The 20,269-nt window shown below is 37.0% G+C and overlaps 1 protein-coding gene across 1 annotated transcript in view; it reads right to left on the reverse strand.

Annotated features, from left to right (window-relative positions):
* LOC129745392 (ejaculatory bulb-specific protein 3-like) overlaps nucleotides 1-20,269 on the reverse strand; it is a 77,131-nt gene that overhangs the window by 37,360 nt on the left and 19,502 nt on the right. Inside the window, exon 2 of the mRNA XM_055738449.1 lies at nucleotides 1,955-1,980. The gene's annotated coding sequence lies outside the window, so the exon portion shown is untranslated. The remainder of the gene's footprint in view (nucleotides 1-1,954; nucleotides 1,981-20,269) is intronic.

Raw genomic sequence — 20,269 nt, forward strand, 5'->3', positions numbered from 1 at the left:
AGTTGCAATAACTTCTTAAATTTTCAACCGATTTTGATAAATAACCACTTGAAATCTTTGTTTTGAATTGACATTCAAGCGCAAAAGAAAATCGGATTTTTTTGATAGTACCATCGAGTCTAAAACTTTCGTTGAAACAAAATTTTCTCTAAAAAATGCGTTTTTTTTAATTTTTTCTCTCATAAAGTCACTAATATCAACAATACCGTTGGTCTAACGCAAAAACAGTGTTCAGATGATCGATAGAAAATTTATTCACCTTTAATATGCAAAAGAGGGATTCCAAATTACTGTTGTGCCTTCCGAGATATTTTAATCTAAGTACAAGAACTTTTTTAATTTTTCCGAAATTTCATGTTTGGAGCATAACTAAAAAACGGTTCTACTGAGATTTTTTTGAATTTCATTTTCGGATTCAGCGCCCGATTTTACACAAAAAATGTTGGTCAGTTAATCAAGTTCACGATTTTTTTTAAATTTTGTAAACTAGTGTTATTATTGAAGAAAAGAATTGCGTAATTCTACGTTTAGCGGTCGTAGCTTAATTACTACCTCTTCCACTTTTTTATCTTGCTATTGGTGGACCCCTCGACTCTGTATTTTATTTCAAAGTATGCGCCTTGCAAAACTATGCAATGTTGTCCAAGACATCGAAAGTCTATCTTTTCATTCCTGGGCGCTATAAATTTAGTTCCGCTAGATTGATGTTTTGTACCAGTGTGCACTGTGAATTTTTTTCGGAGCTTTGATCAGAGATGCCAGGTGTCCTGATTTTTCAATTAACAATCGCAAAAAGTGTGGCGTAGAACATCGAAAAGGCGGAAGTAAAATGAGTCCTTTTTGAATAAATATAAATTATCAACAGCGCAATTTCTTTCAATTCTTAAAACGTTATCTAAACACTATAACATCGTGATTGTAATATTACTATCGATTCAGCGCAAAGTTTAAAAAAAAGAATTAATTAAAAGGAAATGTTATTAGACTTTAAAACGTTAAGGTCAAGCATTCATAATAAATTCTTTATTTACTATGCCTTCAGAAATAACTAAAAATACATTGAATTACGTCATTCACGATCAAATCTGCCAGCACAGATTTTAGACTTTTGAGTTGAGAATTTCCGCCAGCACTTTACGAGTAAACAAACAAACTACATATTCTTTATAAAAAATTTGCGCCTTTTAGAATTCCATAACATTTATTTTATCTCTGTCTTCGAGTTTTTAGCAATGATCCGTTACCTAGAATATGTCATACATAACGGCAAATCAAAATAAGCGGAAGCTTTATAAAAAAAAGCAAACTTGCTGAAATTTTGTTTTCTCCTCGATAATTTTTTCCGTGAAACTTTTTCAACTTTGATTTTTCATTTGTTTAGATTTTCGTTTTACGTTAACGTGCACAAAGAAATTATGGGAAAACATTAAGAAATATATCGCATTCCGATCCTATTATTCATTTAGAGTCGAAAGAGTTTTTTATTTTTGGGTTTAGATTTAGAAGATAGAAACAATTCTGTTGCACACATGTCTCTATTAATAAAAAAAATCTATTTGTGCCCTTTCAAAATGTTGATCTGGAGCTGTCAAAATGATGTCGCCCGAACATATTTTCATGTGGAAAAGATTATTGTTGGTCAAATTTACCCCGGTGATCAAAGTTACTCCGTTTTACGGTACTAAAGTTGGTTTTATCGGCTGATTTTTGAAAATTTCTTTTATCACCCACCCCAAGAGCGAGCACTAAGACCGCGCCTGTTTTCTTTTGTGAATAAATTTTTATTCAGTACTTAGATGGAATTTGATGGATTTTTCCAGATCTCAAAAATAAAATCGCCAGTAATTTACTCTTAACTAATATAAATTTACCAAAGCAAGGCACCAAAAGATATAATCTTGTGATTTTGATAAAACCTGATAACATGACATTTTTTAACGTTTACTATACTCACAATCAATTATCGGATGACGGTTTTATCTGAAAGAAAAAATAAAAAATATTAATTAGTAACCTTTTTCATTAATGTTTATGTTTGAAGGGATTATTTTTTTCAAATAAATGTTTTTGTGAAAATTCAAAGATTGTTTAAACCATTGTTATGATCGTTTATGAAGATTGATAGAATGAATCGAGATTCTCAAAAAGTTATTTCATATTAATTTAAGCTCAAGAGACTGATTTTTGTTTATTGATGAAAAATGGTTCTTCTCTTGCAAATACGATAAGCCAAACTTTAATTTGGGATATCAAGTCTTTGCAACACATCATTTTGCTAGATTTATGTAGGCTACAACATAAACTTAAATTTGTTGATACAATTTATTTAAAAAAAAATTTAAAAAAATGTATTTTCCTCATTTCGTCAAATCCTAATCCATCTTCATTCATAGATTTTCAGGGATATTTTCTATTGTTCTGAATCAATAACGGTTCGCTGGTAGTCGATGAAAATCTTGCTCCTTCTCAGTATTTGTCCTGATCCAGCGTCCACATAAACTTCCCTCCGGCTCGGTTCCAATAATAAAATTCCGGTCCTTCTTCATCCGGTCCATTCCAATCATTGTAAATTGTCGTTGTCAGAGGGGCGACACGCGGGGGAGTTAGTAAATCGAATGGTTTTAGAGCTGATAGAAAAGAATGTAGACTTGGCAATAACAACAAAAATATCTCCAGAAATGCATCACATTCATAACAATCAATGTCTGCACTCTCAATGATGCTCGAAGGAATGCAACAATTTGAACCCCTCGGGAATGAAATGGAATCGTTTCAATTGAGCTGAGAGAGAAATGGAGTTCAAGTGTGCTTTCTTTAGACCAAGGTGGTGGGAAGGTCCATTTCTGCAGCAAGCTTAATGTGATTAGGCAGTATTCTTCCAAAGAAAAGTAATCTGTCCTCAGATTTAAGTAATAGTAGTATCTTTTACTGAGAAGCCTGTTGAAAGTAGCTACGGGTGCAAATTGCTTCCCTCACAGGTGAAGACACATTTTCAGTTAAAATTTCACATGCATATTATTACAGCTGAAGGCAAACCATTTTGCTTCACACTCCCTAAACCGCATGTTAAGAGTGGTTCGGAAGTGAGATTCAATCCATGAAGAACGAAAAATATTTAAAAAAAAACTTTATTTACCATTTTAGAACTTTCAAACGTGTTTTGCTCTCAAGTTTTCCAAAATTGATATTTACAACAAAAATTAGGCGTAATTTCCGGACCCTCCCATTACAGAAAAGCATTCCTCGGTTTTGTTCCAAACGACCTCATGCCCCGGGTTTTGATCTCACATCAAGACAAACCGCAGCCCTGCGATAACGTACTTTGCATGTAACAATTTTCATCAGTCAACTTTTCACCAGTCATGGAAAATTCCACCGCAAAAACCACAAGACAAAGACCGACAGACGACGCATGAGAAGAACCATTTCTCGTTGCCCGGATAATGATACAGAAGAATCGAAACCCTCTTTGTCGGTTTTTCCAAATTAACCCCACTCGATTTCCTCCCCACTTTTCTAGGAAAAAGGCACCGACAAATGTCAATTATCGTTACCATTGCGTGATTATATTCACTTCTCACAGGGCAAGGGTTAAAAATTTCACCCCTAAGAGTAACTTTCACCGAGACAAGTACACTTTCATGTTTGATGGGTTTGGAATCCTGCCTGACAGGCGTCCCGAATTGGAAAATCCGGACAAAGCTCGGTTGAACCATCTCAGCTTTTCCATTTTTCCCATCCCTCCTGTTCCAGTCCTGAAAATGCCAACGTGTCAGGCACAGAAACATAAGAAGTTAATTACTGCTGAATCGAAAAGATTTAATTGATTGTGTCTTCGCATGATGGGTATGAGCAGAGATGCCAATGTGCCTGATTTTTCAGGCGTTGCTTGATTTTTCGGGGCTCTGCCTGACAACCTGATAAGCCATTGATTTTCCCTGATTTTTGAAAATATGCCTGATTTTGCCTGATTTTTGCGAATGTCATGAAAAATGGGTAGTAAGGAACTGGAGTAGGTACCACAGCTGAAGTGAAAAAGTGAAAAAGTGGCTGAATCAAAGCAATCGAAAGATTCCCGTTAATTCTTATTGAAAAAGAGAATTGAAGGGATTGCTTTGATGCAGCAGAATTATTCAACTAAGTAGGCTCACAACACATATTGGAGTGAAAATGTGGAGCGATGACCAAAAAAAAGGTCTTCACTTTGAGCGAAATTTCCGTTACTTTTACGTAGCCTGATTTTGCCTGATTTTTATTTCGCAAGTTTCCTGATTTTTGAAAATAAATGTTGGCAACCCTGGGTATGAGCGTTCAATTAGCATTTCGTTCTGCAACGAGCTATAACTATGGTAATGGTTCAACTGGGACTTGCAACCAACTCCTTTGGCTCTTATTTCAATCGAGATGGAGAAGTTACGTGATGGATGTTCTGGAAGAAAGTTATTTTAGACAGAAATGCAATAATAGAACTGTTGGTAAGCACTCAGTTTTGTTTAGTTTGAAAATTTTATTTCATTCGTGTTTTTTGGTATTCAGGCAAATGAGCTAGGCTAAATGAGAAATCAGGTTACATTAAAAATCCTATCATACTTTTCTAATTCAAAGTAAGAAAATCTTAATTTTATATTGACCAAAAGAAATTATAATTTTGGAAACCTATTCAAAATTCAAAAATTCTGTGAAACCAGTGAATATTTCAAAATTCTGTGTTCTGTGACACCGATTCTGTGATAAAAATTTGCTTAAAATTCTGTGAAATTACAGATTTTTTTTGTGATTTCGGCAACCTTGCTCTTAACAACTCATTCATAGAATAAAGTTTATAATAAATTCCAGCTTCTTATGAATCACGATAAAATTTATTTATATTAAAAAAATTATGGAAACATAAGTTATTTAGCTGAATTGATAAAACATTTTTTCCAAACCGATTTCCATGAGTTCGAGCTCAAGTGTAAACATCAAACGTAAAAGAATCGGATAGGTTTTCAATACCAAGCCACCAATTGAATCGTTATGTATTGAAAAATAGCTGACCCGGTGTGATACCAGATGACTTAGAAAGTCATAAAACGTCGAGATTTGGTGTTATCAAGAAATAAAACGTTGGCCAAAAAGCGATTTTCTGTAAACCGTCCGTTTTTTGGCAGACCCGGAAAGTCGATTTGCGACCAAATTTTTTTTCGAGATAATTCCTAATCTTGACATTTTATGCATTTTTAAGTCAGTTAGCATCTGTTGAAACATCGGGTTCTTTGTTTTGTTTCTCCGGCATCCTTCAACAGCACTAGACTTCTGCTGTCACGAACAAATCCAAAACATTGCTTGTTTTGGTTCTTCCTGCTATGTCCAATTCGCAATCGAAAACAATAGATCAATGATTGCTGATGACAGGTGATGATGATAAACTCGGTACAAATGTTTACAGCATCACACCGTTTAGCGAGACTACTCAACTTGGGTTCATGGTAACACAACAGTGTTGTCAGATATTCTGGGTAAGAGTATAAAAGTACTCATTGAGAAATAAGTATTTTGCCGGTTATGGATTACGAGAAGTGACAATTAGCTATCGCCAATTAATATAGTTGTATTCTAATGACCTCACAGACGAAACATGAATAAAGATAACTCTATTCCACTACTGAAACCTGTACAAAAATTCCATTTCCTCGATTTCCTTTGGTCCTCCCCCAGCCCCTCTCCCCCCCTTACCCTAATGACTCATACTTGTCGGGTTCTGTAGCGCCGCTGATAGCTAGTCCATCCAATTTCCTAGTCCAATTTAGAAAAACGGCAATGAAAAGTCGTAAAACGGCTTAACGAAAATTCGGCACTTGTATGAAAACAACATTTTCTCTTGAAACTACAGATAAAATTTAAGTGATTCTAGAGATACACTGAAAAATGATAAAAACACAAATGGCACGGACTTGCCAAGAGCAGCAGTGTATATAAAGCGCTTATTGTTAGACTCCTTAATGCATTAATTTAAGGGCTTTTGAATTATTTTACCTATAGAGGGGGAAAAAACAATGCCATCTGTCGCATTTTCAAACAAACTGATTTTTCCATATTTTTTTATTTTTTCCGAACATTTGCAATACTCTTTTGAGCATTAAAGTATTTACAAGACTACAGTACAAGACTACATTTCATAACTGAACACTATCACGAGTTTCTTGAAAAGCATACCCAAGTTTCTACAGTTTCAGTTCAAATGAAAAAAGTATGTCCTTGGATGAACTTAGAGGTATGGTGACTGTCGAAAATGTGAGATAAGGTTCTGCGGAAGTGGAGATGTGATCCTAACTACCCCAATCTTACCGAGCAATTAAAACACATCAATAAACAACTACAAGGAGTAAAACGTAAAACAAAAATAGAATACTACGAAAATCTGATGAATACTTCTAACATAAAAGTTCTATGGAAACGGATAAACGATTTAGTTGGAAAGAAAACAAATTCTGATGATCTTGAATTGAATCTTCAAGGAGAAGCTGTAAAAACCCGTTTAGCCGTTGCGAATGCTTTCAACAGATTTTTTACATCGATTGGACAACAACTCGCTGTACAACATAATCCCACTGGAAATATCGACGAAATTGGAACTATAAAGCGGATCAGAAGTTCCATGTACCTTAGAGCAGCCACCGTCGAAGAAGTCATAACTATTATTTCCCAACTAGATCCTGCTAAAACTCCTGGAGCAGACTGTTTCCCCGTATCAGCAGACTGTTAGGATTCCTTGAAGGAAAGAACTTCCTGTACAGTCACCAACATGGATTTCGCAAAGGTGGTTCTACAGAGATCGCTGTTCTGGAGCTAGTGAATAGTGTATCACACAATTTGGACAGGAAGAAGCAAATACCGGCCTCCTTGTTCCTCGATTTGTCGAAGGCTTTCGACACAACAGACCATAACCTGTTACTTAAAAAACTAGAAGCGTATGGGATAAGAGGTATAGTGAATGATTTTCTCCAATGTTATCTTCATAATCGGCAGCAAGTGGTCAAGGCAAAAAACACATTTAGTTCCCAGCTACCCATACCCAGCATACCCAGTAAGTGTACCCCAAGATAGTAATTTAGGTCCATTACTTTTCCTAATTTACGTTAACGATCTACCATACCTTCCTTTGATTGGTACTCCGAAGCTCTTTGCAGATGACAAAGTACTGGAATATGCAAATAAAAACGTAGAAAAAACGATAAGAGATATGGAGAGAGACCTAAAAGTTGTAGATAAATATCTTGAAAATAATTTGCTAACTCTAAATGTCTCCAAAACTAAGTTCATTATCTTTCGTGGAATCAAAACCAAATTACCGCCACATTTGCCTCTAATATATAAACAAAACGAAATCGAAGAAGTCCCAAGCTTTAAGTACCTAGATGTGTATCTCGACAATCGGTTATCATGGAAACCACATATATCGCATCTTATCAAAAACTGTGCTCCCATATGTGGAATTGTTCGCAAATTTGCATACTTTATACCAAGGCATGTCCTACTGAAACTTTACTACAGTTTTGTGCATAGCCGATATACGTATGCCATAAGTGCGTGGGGACACACAAATATTTGTAATTTGTCAACCTTAAAAGTACAACAAAATAGGTGCATTAAAGCAATTTTCAAACTTCCATACATATACCCTACCATAGAATTGTATAAAATGCCAGACTATAGTATACTACCAATAAGCTGTTTGCGAGACTACCAAACATTACTTATAAAGCACTGAATTGTTAAAACAAGAAACATCCATCACAATTTCGAAATACAACATGTTACACATAATCACAACACCCGATTCATCGATAGATTAATCGTAGAAATATAATCAACAAGAGTAGGAGAACGAAGACTAGCCACAACAGGCCCAACCATGTACAATAGACTTAGTAGAGATCAGGAGTAGCGACGAGGAGTGTAAGAGGGTGGTGGACGAAGAGAATGCCGCGCGGGCGGCAGTAGTGCAAAGAGGCACCCATCGAAATGTGGAAAATCACCGACATCGGAAGAGGCAGTGAGTCCGAATTTTCCAGGAGAAAAAGCGCCGCCTGGAGGAGGAGGAGCTCGAGGAGCTGGAGCAGCTCCATCGTTCCCAAGAAACACGAAAGTTCTATTAGAAACTCAACGCATCCCGCAAAGGCTTCGTGCCGCAAGCCGAAATGTGCCGGGATAAGGACGGAGGCATCCTGACGGACAATCGCGAGGTGATCAAAAGGTGGAAGCAGCTGGCGTAGCCAACGACGTAGAGGAGCCACTCCCAACGATGAGTGAAGTTAAGGAAGCTATTCGCCAGCTGAATAGAAACAAGTCGGTTGGGAAGGATGGCATCGCAGCTGAATTCATCAAAATGGTCCCGGACAAGTTGGCCGATTGCCTACACCGGTTGATAGTCCGGATCTGGGACATAGAACAGCTACCGGAGATGTGGAAGGAGGGGGTAATATGCCCCATATACAAGAAGGGCGACAAATTGGACTGTGAGAACTACCGAGCGATCACTGTCTTCAATGCCGCCTACAAAGTGTTATCCCGAATCCTACTCCGCCGCCTAACGCCACAAGCAAACAGATTCGTGGGAAGTCATCAGGCCGGCTTCATGGAGGGACGGTCAACGACGGACCAGATATTCACATTACGGCAAATCCTCCAAAAATGCCGGGAACACCAAGTCCCTACTCACCATCTATTCATCGACTTTAAAGCCGCATACGCACGATCGACCGTAACGAGTTATGGAAAATTATGGACGAGAACGGCTTTTCCGGGAAGCTGATCAGACTGATCAAGGCGACGATGGATGGTACGCAGTGCTGTGTGCGGATCTCGGATGAATTGTCGAGTTCATTCGAATCGCGCTGGGGGCTTCGACAAGGTGATGGTCTATCCTGCATGATGTTCAACGTGGCGCTAGAAGGTGTTATTCGACGAGCGGTGGGCGAAATGCGGGGCACGATTTTCAACAGATCCAGTCAACTTATCTGCTTTGCCGATGACATTGATATAGTCGGCAGATCATCTGCGGCGGTGGAGGAGATCTACCGCAAACTGAAACACGAAGCAGGAAGGATTGGGTTGATGATTAATACGTCCAAGACGAAGTACATGCTGGCCTGCGGATCCGAAACCGACCGAACCCGCTTGTCCAGTAATAACAAGGTCACGATCGACGCTGACGAACTGGAGATAGTCGAAGACTTTGTCTAACTCGGCTCACTGGTGACCGCCGACAATGACACCAGCCGTGAGATCCGGCGGCGAATTATCAGCGGAAGTCGTGCCTACTATGGACTCCACAAGCAACTGCGGTCGAGAAGACTTAGCCCTCGCACAAAGTGTAACCTGTATACGACGCTTATTAGACCGGTTGTTCTCTACGGGCACGAGACATGGATAATGCTCGAGGAGGACCTGCGTACACTCGGAGTATTCGAGCGACGAGTGTTAAGAACCATCTTTGGCGGCGTACAGGAGAACGGAATGTGGAGGCGAAGGATGAACCACGAGCTCGCGCGACTCTACGGCGAACCCAGTATCCAGAAGGTGGTGAAAGCTGGCCGGATACGCTGGGCGGGACATGTAGCGAGAATGCCGGACGACTGTCCTGCAAAACAGGTGTTCGCTACGAATCCGGTAGGAACAAGACGAGCGTGGGCGCAACTAGCGAGGTGGTTAGACCAAGTGGAGCGTGATCTGGCGAACGTGGGGTGCCCGAGAAATTGGAGAACGGTTGCTATGGACCGAGTGAATTTTGGGAATTATGTTCGTCAAGTTATATCGTGAGACGGAATGCTATGTAAATAAATAAAAATATAGTATAATAGAGTAGCGATAGTGTGCCCATATTTAAATCCCGTGTTAAAACATTTTTAAAAGCGAACGTAGAGCGGTTAATGAAAGCAAAAATCACATAGTTAAATTCTTTGTAAGCTATTTACTATAGAAACCTTTTAGAGGAACGAAAGTTCATTAAGGTTTCCACTGAGTTTTGTCAATCAATAAAATCTTAGTTCATTTCGAAAAAAAATATAATTTAATCTTAAAAAATCAACAAATATAATTTGAAACATGGCAAATCGTTTGCATCATTTACTCAAAATCTTATATATAAAAATGGAGGCGCTATCTTTGTGATAACATCACGTATGAACGGGCGGTCGGAATGAAGTGAAACTTGGTATCCGAGGGTTTTTGGGGCCAGAGATGGTTTGTATAATAGTTTCAAGAATCTCACTATTTATAGAAGGGGGGCTCCCATACAAAATCAAATTGAAACGGGACATAACTTGAACAATTTAAATGCGATTTTCATAAAAATTGGTTCACGAGATCGAAAAGACACAAGAAGTTGATTCATTATGCAGACTGCAATTGCTCGCTTTTAAAACGTGGGGCTCCCTTAAAAAAATGTGAAAAAATTTGAAAAAATATATAAAACCCATACAATTCACATGGGATATTCATGAAATTGTGTACACATGCATGTTTTGATGTGGAAAAACAATCTATTTTACTAAATAACACATCCTACCTTTATAACCAGAGGCTCCCATACAAAATCAACGTGAGTTATAACATAACTTAAACAATTGCCAAGCGATTTTGCTTAAACGAGCCAGGCAGCCATGTTTTGACAGTAAAATATGATTTACTAGCTGACCCGGTAAACTTCGTTTTACATTTTTAAGTATAAATCGTAATAAAAGTTAATTTTCATTTACACGTCCTTAACTGCATCGTGCTCGCGAATAGATTCTTATGGAAATCGTAAAAAGTTGAATTTGTATTGGGACCACCTTCCATAAAAAGTAAGATCCTTGAAACTATTATACAAACCATCTCTGACCCAAAAAACCCTCGGATACCAAATTTCACTTCATTCCGACCGACCATTCATACGTGATGTTGTTACAAAGAAAATGCCTCCATTTTTATATACCTATAAGATGTGAAGAAGAGATAACTTTTTATGGGGACCCCCCTTTCATCAAAAGTGAGATTCTTAAAACTATCATACAAACCATCTCTGACCCAAAAAACCCTCGGATACCAAATTTCACTTCATTCCGACCGACCATTCATACGTGATGTTGTTACAAAGAAAATGCCTCCATTTTTATATATAAGACTAGCTGACCCGGTAAACTTCGTTTTACCTTCTTAAGTATAAATCGTATGGGAGCCCCCCTTCTATAAATAGTGAGATTCTTGAAACTATAATACAAACCATCTCTGGCCCCAAAAACCCTCGGATACCAAGTTTCACTTCATTCCGACCGCCCGTTCATACGTGATGTTATCACAAAGATAGCGCCTCCATTTTTATATATAAGATGAAGAAGAGATAACTTTGTATGGGGACCCTCCTTTCAAAAACAGTGAAACTCTTGAAACTATTATACAAACCATCTCTGACCCAAAAAACCCTCGGATACCAAATTTCACTTCATTCCGACCGACCGTTCATACGTGATGTTGTTACAAAGAAAACGCCTCCATTTTTATATATAAGACTTCTCTCCCCTCCTCTCACCTTTAGTTCAAAAATGGGGGGGTGAAATTTGGTATCCGAGGGTTTTTTGGGTCAGAGATGGTTTGTATAATAGTTTCAAGAGTTTCACTGTTTATGAAAGGAGGGTCCCCATACAAAGTTATCTCTTCTTCATCTTATATATAAAAATGGAGGCACTATCTTTGTGATAACATCACGTATGAACGGGCGGTCGGAATGAAGTGAAACTTGGTATCCGAGGGTTTTTGGGGCCAGAGATGGTTTGTATAATAGTTTAAAGAATCTCACTATTTATAGAAGGGGGGCTCCCATACGATTTATACTTAAGAAGGTAAAACGAAGTTTACCGGGTCAGCTAGTCGATCATATTGGTACATACACCCTTATGGCTAGGAGTTCCTCTTCTAATTTTAAAAAAATACAGGTAGCTGTTTATTGCAATTATTATTTTTAAGTTATCAAAATTCAACGGTATTTGACACATCATCAGATAATTCCATCACACGTTTTCAAAGTTTTCCGATTGGGTTTTGGTGACTAAATATCATTAGTATGAAGAGCATTCAACAAACTCTAGTTTCAATATTAAAGAATTTGGATAGCCTCTGAAAGATTGTGAGATCATATCAAAATCATTTAAAAATCGTAAAAAAAATCACCGAATCATATCACCATCACAATTAAAATCATACTTTTCAACAACTTAAACCATTTATAACTTTTATCCTATTTCAACAACTTCGTTCATCCATCCAAATTTAATAACTTTTGTAAATTATGGAAAATTTCGAAAGCTTTTTCTGTTAATTTTTCCAAATTGTCATTTTTGCTAAACTTTAACAGAAAAGTATATATTTATGAAAATCAACTGAATAAATTTCAATTGGCAACGTGCTCTGTATCTATGTACATCAATAATGAAAAAAAAAGTTGGGTAGTAGAATTCGACTAGAACCGGTTTGGTACTGATAAATCTCTCAGAAGAACGATTTTTTTTAGCAAAATTTTTACTTGAAAAAGGTGCAATGATTACAAACTGAGGCAGCCAGAATGCCCGGTTTTATCCTGGTTTGCCCGGACATTTAAAACAAAATTTGGGAAAAGTCCGGTCTGGCCTGGGTGCCTGGATTTCATTGAAAAAGGCCCGGATTTATTTCACAAATCAAACAAAAATTAAGCAAATTGTGATGTAAAACTTTTCTATTTATACGTCCCAAAAGAATTTTTTTTATGAGTAAGTTTTTCAAAAATAATCATAAAGGGTTCTTTTGAAGCCTCAAATGCGATTAAAAATCGGTCGATAAATTTTGAAGTGAGATTTTTTTTTCAATTTTTTTTCTTGATTTTTGTTGAGTAATTTTTGGGTTTTGACAAATTTTGCCTGGACATTGCCCGGGTATTTGGTCGTCAATTTTGAAAACAAATGTCCGGATTTTGGCAGGTTTTTAGAATTTTGAGATCCGTACTTTGAAAAATCTATATTATTTGTTTTATAACTGAAATTCGTTAAAAAAAATAATTCGTTTAAATGTAAAAAATTTGTAAACGTTACTATTTTTTTACAATTCCATTTTGCGGTTTTTATTAATTTGTCCATAAAATTTTGTAAGGTGAATTTTAGAACTTTAGAGAATGGGCGTTCATTTTTTTATATTTGAAAACCATAAAATTGACCTAATGTCCATCGTAGTCACGCACATTTCTGGGATGGATAAACCGAGGAGATTTTGAATCCCTTGAAAAGATTGACGTACAAGTTAGGAGGGATAATTCAGTTAGAATTGCGTAATAATAGCAGATTTGGGAAAATATGCAAATATCATAAAATGATTTATTGAGATGAAGTCTACGCTCGATGTGACCAAGATATTTTTTTATAGGGTTTTTAAAAATCTGTTTCTATTTGTTTTCTTTGAATACTCCACAACAAATTGTTTTTTTGGCCCGCCAACCAATTTCATTTTTTAAATTTGGCCCGCCTGGTGGGAATGTTGGCCACCCATGACCTAAGTAGAGATTTTTTCCGTATATTTTCCCTTCTCATGTCCAATCATTATTCCTTGAATGCGGTACTATATCGTATAGATATTGCTGGTAGCAATTTGTGGGCTGTGGCCAAGGTTACCACGACATCGAGCATATCGTTTGGTCATGTGAAATCCACCTGCATGCTAAAGCGATTTTAAATACTCCTTTCGGGCCTAAGGAAAACCACCCTGCACCCTAGTAAAAGAAGTACTTGCTGCAATCGACATTGTTCATTTGTTCGAAATATACCTTTTCCTAAAAGCTTTTAATCTTCGTATATTATTTATTTTTATACCTTCTTATCTATTTCCTGTTGTCTTTAAAAAGTGATGATCTAGACCTCAGCAAACAATTTTTAACATGCAAAACGAGATAGTAAAATTAATTCATGTTCGTCTTGCCCAGTAACATCGCGTAAATACTAGCCCCGAAAGCCCAAATCAGAGATCTTCAATTGAATCTAATCTGAATTATGTAGAAACTTAAATTTAATCAAAATCAGATTTTTTCAGTGTCTGGTTTTTTTTTTCATAAATTATCGATGACCGATTCAAAATTGATTATTTCACTTATTCATTGATCTTAAAAATACTATTGACCATTTCTCAAAAACTACAAAATTAAAAAATATCGTTTTGATGTTAGAAAGTTTTAAAATTCTAATAACGAAAAACAAAAACACTACCAACATGAACAAAGAGTGAAGAAAATAGTTACAGGAAAAATCACCGAGCTGAAAGAAAACGACAGTGCCGCATTGCTCCTCCATCGGGAAAGGGTGAAGCTCATTATTTTCCCAAATGAATGACTGCTTTCAGACCCTCCAAAAAACATCGTAGGTATAGAGTGGCATCTGCCTCGAGTCAATTAAAAGTTTCCAGCCTTTTGTTGTAAGGTTGTGTGAGCTTTCAAGTTCACTATATGTGGAAGTTGGTAAATAGGCTTACCATTTCCTTCTCCATCTCAACCATTATCCTCGACATTGACAGCTTGCAACAACACAAACTGTCTACACGATAGATAGGTAAAGTCTCTCGACAATGAGTAGGCGGCGTGTGTTTGTGTGTGACTCAACAACACTCAACGCGGAGATGAGGCAACCGAACGAACGTCAGACGAGCAACATTTGCCGGGTGGAAAAGTGGAAAGGCAAAAAGAATAACTTTCAACACTGAAATTAGCACCTTTTTCTTCCACTACTGTGCTAGCTGACTGCTTTAACTTTCCACGTGTCACACCCACCTCGACCACCCTCTCGAAAACATCATCGACGGTGGATGATGATGGCTCTCCAGTGTGTGCTCTACTCGTTGATGTTTTGATACTCATCATAAGCTCTTACCCCTACTTGACTTGACTTTGGAGGGAGCTGCAAGATAGCCATCATCATTGAACGTTGAGTGTGTGGAGTCAAGTTCACGTTCATGCAACAACCGATGCCAATGTTTTCGGGTGGCCTTCCGAAATTTGGCGCCCTCCATTTCATACCCCTCACAAGCTGGGGCCAGTCTAAGACTGTTTCGTGAGACTTTCGCACGTGATTCATCCCCTCACTCGCTGGTTTTATCAATGGAACTTGTTACACGCAACAAACGTTCCACTTGCTCCGTGTTTCGGAAAAATAACAGCGAGATTTTCGGTGGAATCACAGTGGGTACTAGTCCGGATTTATTACTTTTTAATAATGATTTCTGGTACTTTTGCAATATCCTGGGAAATTCCCCTGATAAAAATTTTAAGTACAGGAGAAAAGACACATGTTTAGTTCTCGATTAAAAGCAAAATAAACAGATTTAAATCATGATTCATTTTAAGAAACAAATTAATGTTGAGAAATTCGAAATTTGAGTTTCACACAAGAATTGATATCAGATTAAAGAGGCAGAAAAAAACCTAAGAAACTTAAGAGAGAAATCCAAAATTTCCAGCCAAAATCCCAAACGAACACCCAAAAAAGGAAAAAAAACTATTTGAAATCAAAATTCTGTTATTGGATATAGTTCTGATCCAATAGTTCGCCGTTCCATATTCAGAAGAAAATTTAAAAACTTATTCAGGGTGGTCAGCGAACCAGGGAAATACCTGAAATGTCGAATTAAAACCGCCTAAATTCTGTATACCTACATTGCTTTTTATGATAAAAATAATAGTTATTTCAGAATTATTTGACCCACAGTCGCTTATTTCAGAATGGGAAACCGTTCAGGAATACCAAGTAAAAATCGAAATTTTAATTTAATGAGTATAGTGCCGGGAAAAATTCGGAATTTCCTGACATTCGGGAGTTTTGAGCTCAGTGCATACATTTCAGGGCTCTAAGCTGTTTCAATTCATGTTCAACAATATTTAAAATGTTTGCGTTTTAAATTAATGTGTTAAGGGAATAAGCTTGATATGAATATAGTATTCATACAGTCCTTACTCATCTGTAAATGAACCATTTTCTTGAAAATAAAATTTTATCAAGGCTTTGTTATCAAATGTTGTTTTAAATCATTTCAACAATTGGGATTTTTTTACGTTACTTTATTTGTTTTTGGCTGTTTTGAATTGAGTTCACGGTACTTAAAAAAAAATTGCATGTTATTTGATTTATTGAAAGTTATGGTGAAAAACGATACCAATGATTTCAGAATAAATTCTGTGCTATTACTAATTACCACATTCTTTATAAGAATAAAAATGTTGAAAACAGCAGATCAAAAGGGATTGGCATTCGGAATCATTTTTGAAACATAGAAATTTTATTCATTGAAAATTTATCCCCTAAATCAGAATTTAAAAAGTTAATTTTAACTAAGAACAATTTTTAAAATTTGGATAAAGATTTCATATGTCGCTCAGGAAATTTATTCTCAGAATTTAAAAACCCCGCACTGAGCTATCAGGTTCCTTAAAATAATTTTAAAAAATTGAATCAAAGCAATCGAAACATACCCTTTAATTTAACCACGTATCATTTCCCTCCCTTATATTATCCGAGTAAGGTAAGCTAAGCATAGGTAGCAAAAAACCACCGAGTGCTTCGCAGTTGTGCCGTTGTCTGTTTTTAGCCCTACCTACCCTATTTAGGGTGTTTTCTTGTAGTGCTTCATTATTTTCTACCCGATTGTACCCGTTCAATATCAAACTTTGTCAACTTTTGTCGCAATTCAACTGCCTTGACACTTTTGAACTCTATGGACCTTCGTTGAAACTCCTTCTGAATGGGGGTAAAGTAGTGAAAGATTTCCGTTGAAGCAATCTTTCTTTTTTCCTTATGATGGCTTGAATGGATCTACTTTGGTATCCATTTTTATTAGCTGTTTGGAAAAAGTATTGAAGCTTCTTATCTCTTCCTTCAGTTGAGTGAGGAATGGAGTTCATCCGATGAATCATGTGGTGGAAGGTTGCCATCTTTTGCGTGGCGTGTGTTGGAGAGGTGCTTGGTATTGCCCTCATGGCATTCGTCGACTTTCTATCGAATTGGAACAGGCCTTCACTTTTTCTTACCAGAACATCCAGGAAAGGTAATTTCCTGTCTTCTTCTATTTCGCAATTGAATTTGATATTCTAATGCAAACTGTTTATGGATGGTTAGAAATTCTTCAAGAAAATCTTTGTTTACTACACAAAAAATGTCATCGACGTATCTCCACCATTTTTCGGGTAATAAATCGTGATTTTTAAGAGTCTCTTCCAAATGAGCCATAAACAGTTCACACAGGAAAGAAGACAGAGGGTTTCCCATTGTCCAATTCCCATGTCTACCTTTTCTACCTTTTCTTTTACCGTGAATGAATTAAAGGAATTCTTTCGATTGCTTTGATTCAGTAGAATTATTCAACCAAGTAGTCTCACAACACATATTAGAATGAAAAAAAAAGTTATTCAATCGCAAAAGTTAATATATTTTTGTTTTAGGAATCGAAACAAAATTTTACAATGCTTAGTGAGAATAAGATTCAGCGGAATCTGTTCTCAGAAAAGCAAAGGAAAAATTAAAATACCAATCAGTAGTAAAGACGGTTTACTACTTTACTCTTGAGATGATGGTTGATGAAAAGGGAGCCCAGTGTTACATCAATTAAGTGGTTTATCAGCAAAAATTTCATTAGGCAAAAGAAGAAGTTTAGAAGAATAGATTTGATAGTTTTGATTACACTAGTCAAAAGTGTCTCCTAATTTCATCCTTCAACCAAAACCTCCAAACCAAAATTATTTTGCTAGGATGCAGAGGTGACCTCGGTCCTAGAGCACCAGATTGATCTTTAATCCTTTTCTCTAATTTCCAATCTATCCATTGACTTCTAGGACGTGGCCGGCGCCGTTATTGATGTTAAAAGAGAGAGCATCAGGTTTGAGCATTGTGATGCCAATCCCAGGCTCCATTCATTTGACCTCTGAACAAAACTGATGGCCTCGGTCATTCACAGAGTAGCAACCATTGCCGATGTGAAATTCGTTCTACTAAGCCACACCTACGATCATGGAGTTCACATTTTCGTGAGTGATGGAAAGAATTAGAGACATAGCTATCAAAGAACGAAAGAACATAAGCCGTAAATATCATGAATTTTTCGAAAAAGATACAACGGCTCACCGGCAGGACTTGAACCTGCAATCTCCGCGGAAAGAAAAATAATTCCAACTAGCATTGGTATATTCATACGAAAAAAAAAATGTTGAAGAAGCATTTCGGACTCAATGATTAAAGGTGGATGTGAGTAGTTAATCAAGCTAAGCTAAGCTAAGCTAAAAAAAATATTATGTTTTTCATATTTCATATTTCTCGAAAACCAAATATACTTTAGTTAACGTAGTGTATGTTGGATATCCACCATGGGTGCACGGATTCACCGCAGTTTCTGCCTAAGTATGTGCTCAAATGCATTCTTAGATTATTAAGTTCGACAAATCTCCAATGCAGCGTGCCATCATACCCGGACCCCATGGCTTCGTATGAACTGTTATGGAGTGAATTTATTGTGTTGATGTAGGTTTATTTTGGAAGAACGAGTCAATCAGGTGGGCTAGTTTACTCACAGGTATTCCGGCATCCGTGTACATACCTGGCAGCTGGCAACTGATTGAATATTCTTATTATATAGCCAGTTGTATGAGGAAACACATCTTACCTGTCGGCCACTAATGGGATTCGAACCCAAAAGTTTTCTTGCCGATACCGGGGATCGAACCCAGTACGCCTGGCCTACTAAAACCAAACTCGCACCAGCCTATCCACTAGACCACATCGGCGCTAATATCCTTCAGTTAACGTAGTGCACTCAAAATGTAGATCACCGATGGTACTTTATCACCCAACTGATAACTCCATTCTCGCATTCACCCTATTCAAAATTCACAACCAATTAGATTTGATTTTAAATGTCAATCTTTTTTTTTAAGTTTCAAAATGTCGGTAAACACAATAACAGATATTTCGGTAAAGATTACACGTATTTCGGTAGAAACTAAATGTGGTTCAGTTATAATCACAGGTTTTTCCGTTTATACCAAGGTGTGTCTATATAGGAGGTGTTACAGAATATCAAATTCCCGATTCAGCTATTTTGGCTATTTAGGCTATGCAACTGCGGAACACATGGAGTTTGATTACCAACAAACCCCAGAAAAGCTTTGCGGTCTTCCCAATTTACACATATTTCTTCATTTATCATATTTATTGACTAAAAAATTAGCCATTTCCTTTAGGACAAAGTGAGTGATTCAATCCTGGTTAAAATTAGTGCTTGTTGATTTTCTAGAAGTTTGTCGTCTTTTTTCGGCTTCGAATACCGAAAAAAAAAGCGAGACGGCACCACTTCTGTCAGGTTCACGTTGTCATGTTTACGAAGAAAAACCCTTACTACTACCTCTGCTAAGTTTCTTTCTCATTATCTCTCTTTACACCTCATTGACGTTCACCCTGAGGTAATTGGCCAACGCGCCGTTTTACTGAATCGGGAATTGCGAGTTAAAGTACCGTCGGTGAGCCACGTTGTATCTTTTTCGGCAAATTCATGATATATGCGGTTATGTTCTTCCATTTATTGATTCTCATGTTTCTCTAAAACTTCTTATGACCTTTGAAATTTGACGTTTGTTTCGTCTTCAGGGATTTATTAAGGAAGTTCGATAAAAAAGACGTTAAAATCAGCAATTGATCGCTCAGATAAACACCCTTAAACTAACGGATACGAACGGATCATCGATGGATTGCATTCTCAGTTCTCATTTTCATCATCGTTCATTCCTTATAACTTTCTATCCGTCTTAAAAATGTCAAATGGTTTTATCAGCTCAATTGTACAATATGTAGACTGCCCCAACTGACCCTACTTTTGAAAAAGTTATGCGCTACAGGCTAAAATTAATCCTAGGCTTAGTACAAGGACCCATGGCCGTAGGAACGGGGGGGGTTTGGGGGTTAAACCCCCTCCATGAAGGTCCAAAAAAGCAAGCGAGGTATTCTACTCTACACTCAAAATTTTAAATCCATAATCAAATTATGATAATAGAGCAAATATATTCAAGAAAAACAATCTAGACTAAAAATTAATGCCAAAACCTCAAAAACCCATCCCAAGTTCAAAATTTTGCTGTAGTTTTTCAAAATTTCAAGGTTGTCAAAATTTTTTCAGCCCGTATCCGGGCCGAACAAATCCGAGCTGTAACCAGACAATATCCGGGCATTTGATTTCAAAATTTTCCACCAAAATCCAGGCAATA

This window comes from Uranotaenia lowii, chromosome 2, assembly GCF_029784155.1.
Source record: "Uranotaenia lowii strain MFRU-FL chromosome 2, ASM2978415v1, whole genome shotgun sequence".
Classification (NCBI taxonomy): domain Eukaryota; kingdom Metazoa; phylum Arthropoda; class Insecta; order Diptera; family Culicidae; genus Uranotaenia; species Uranotaenia lowii.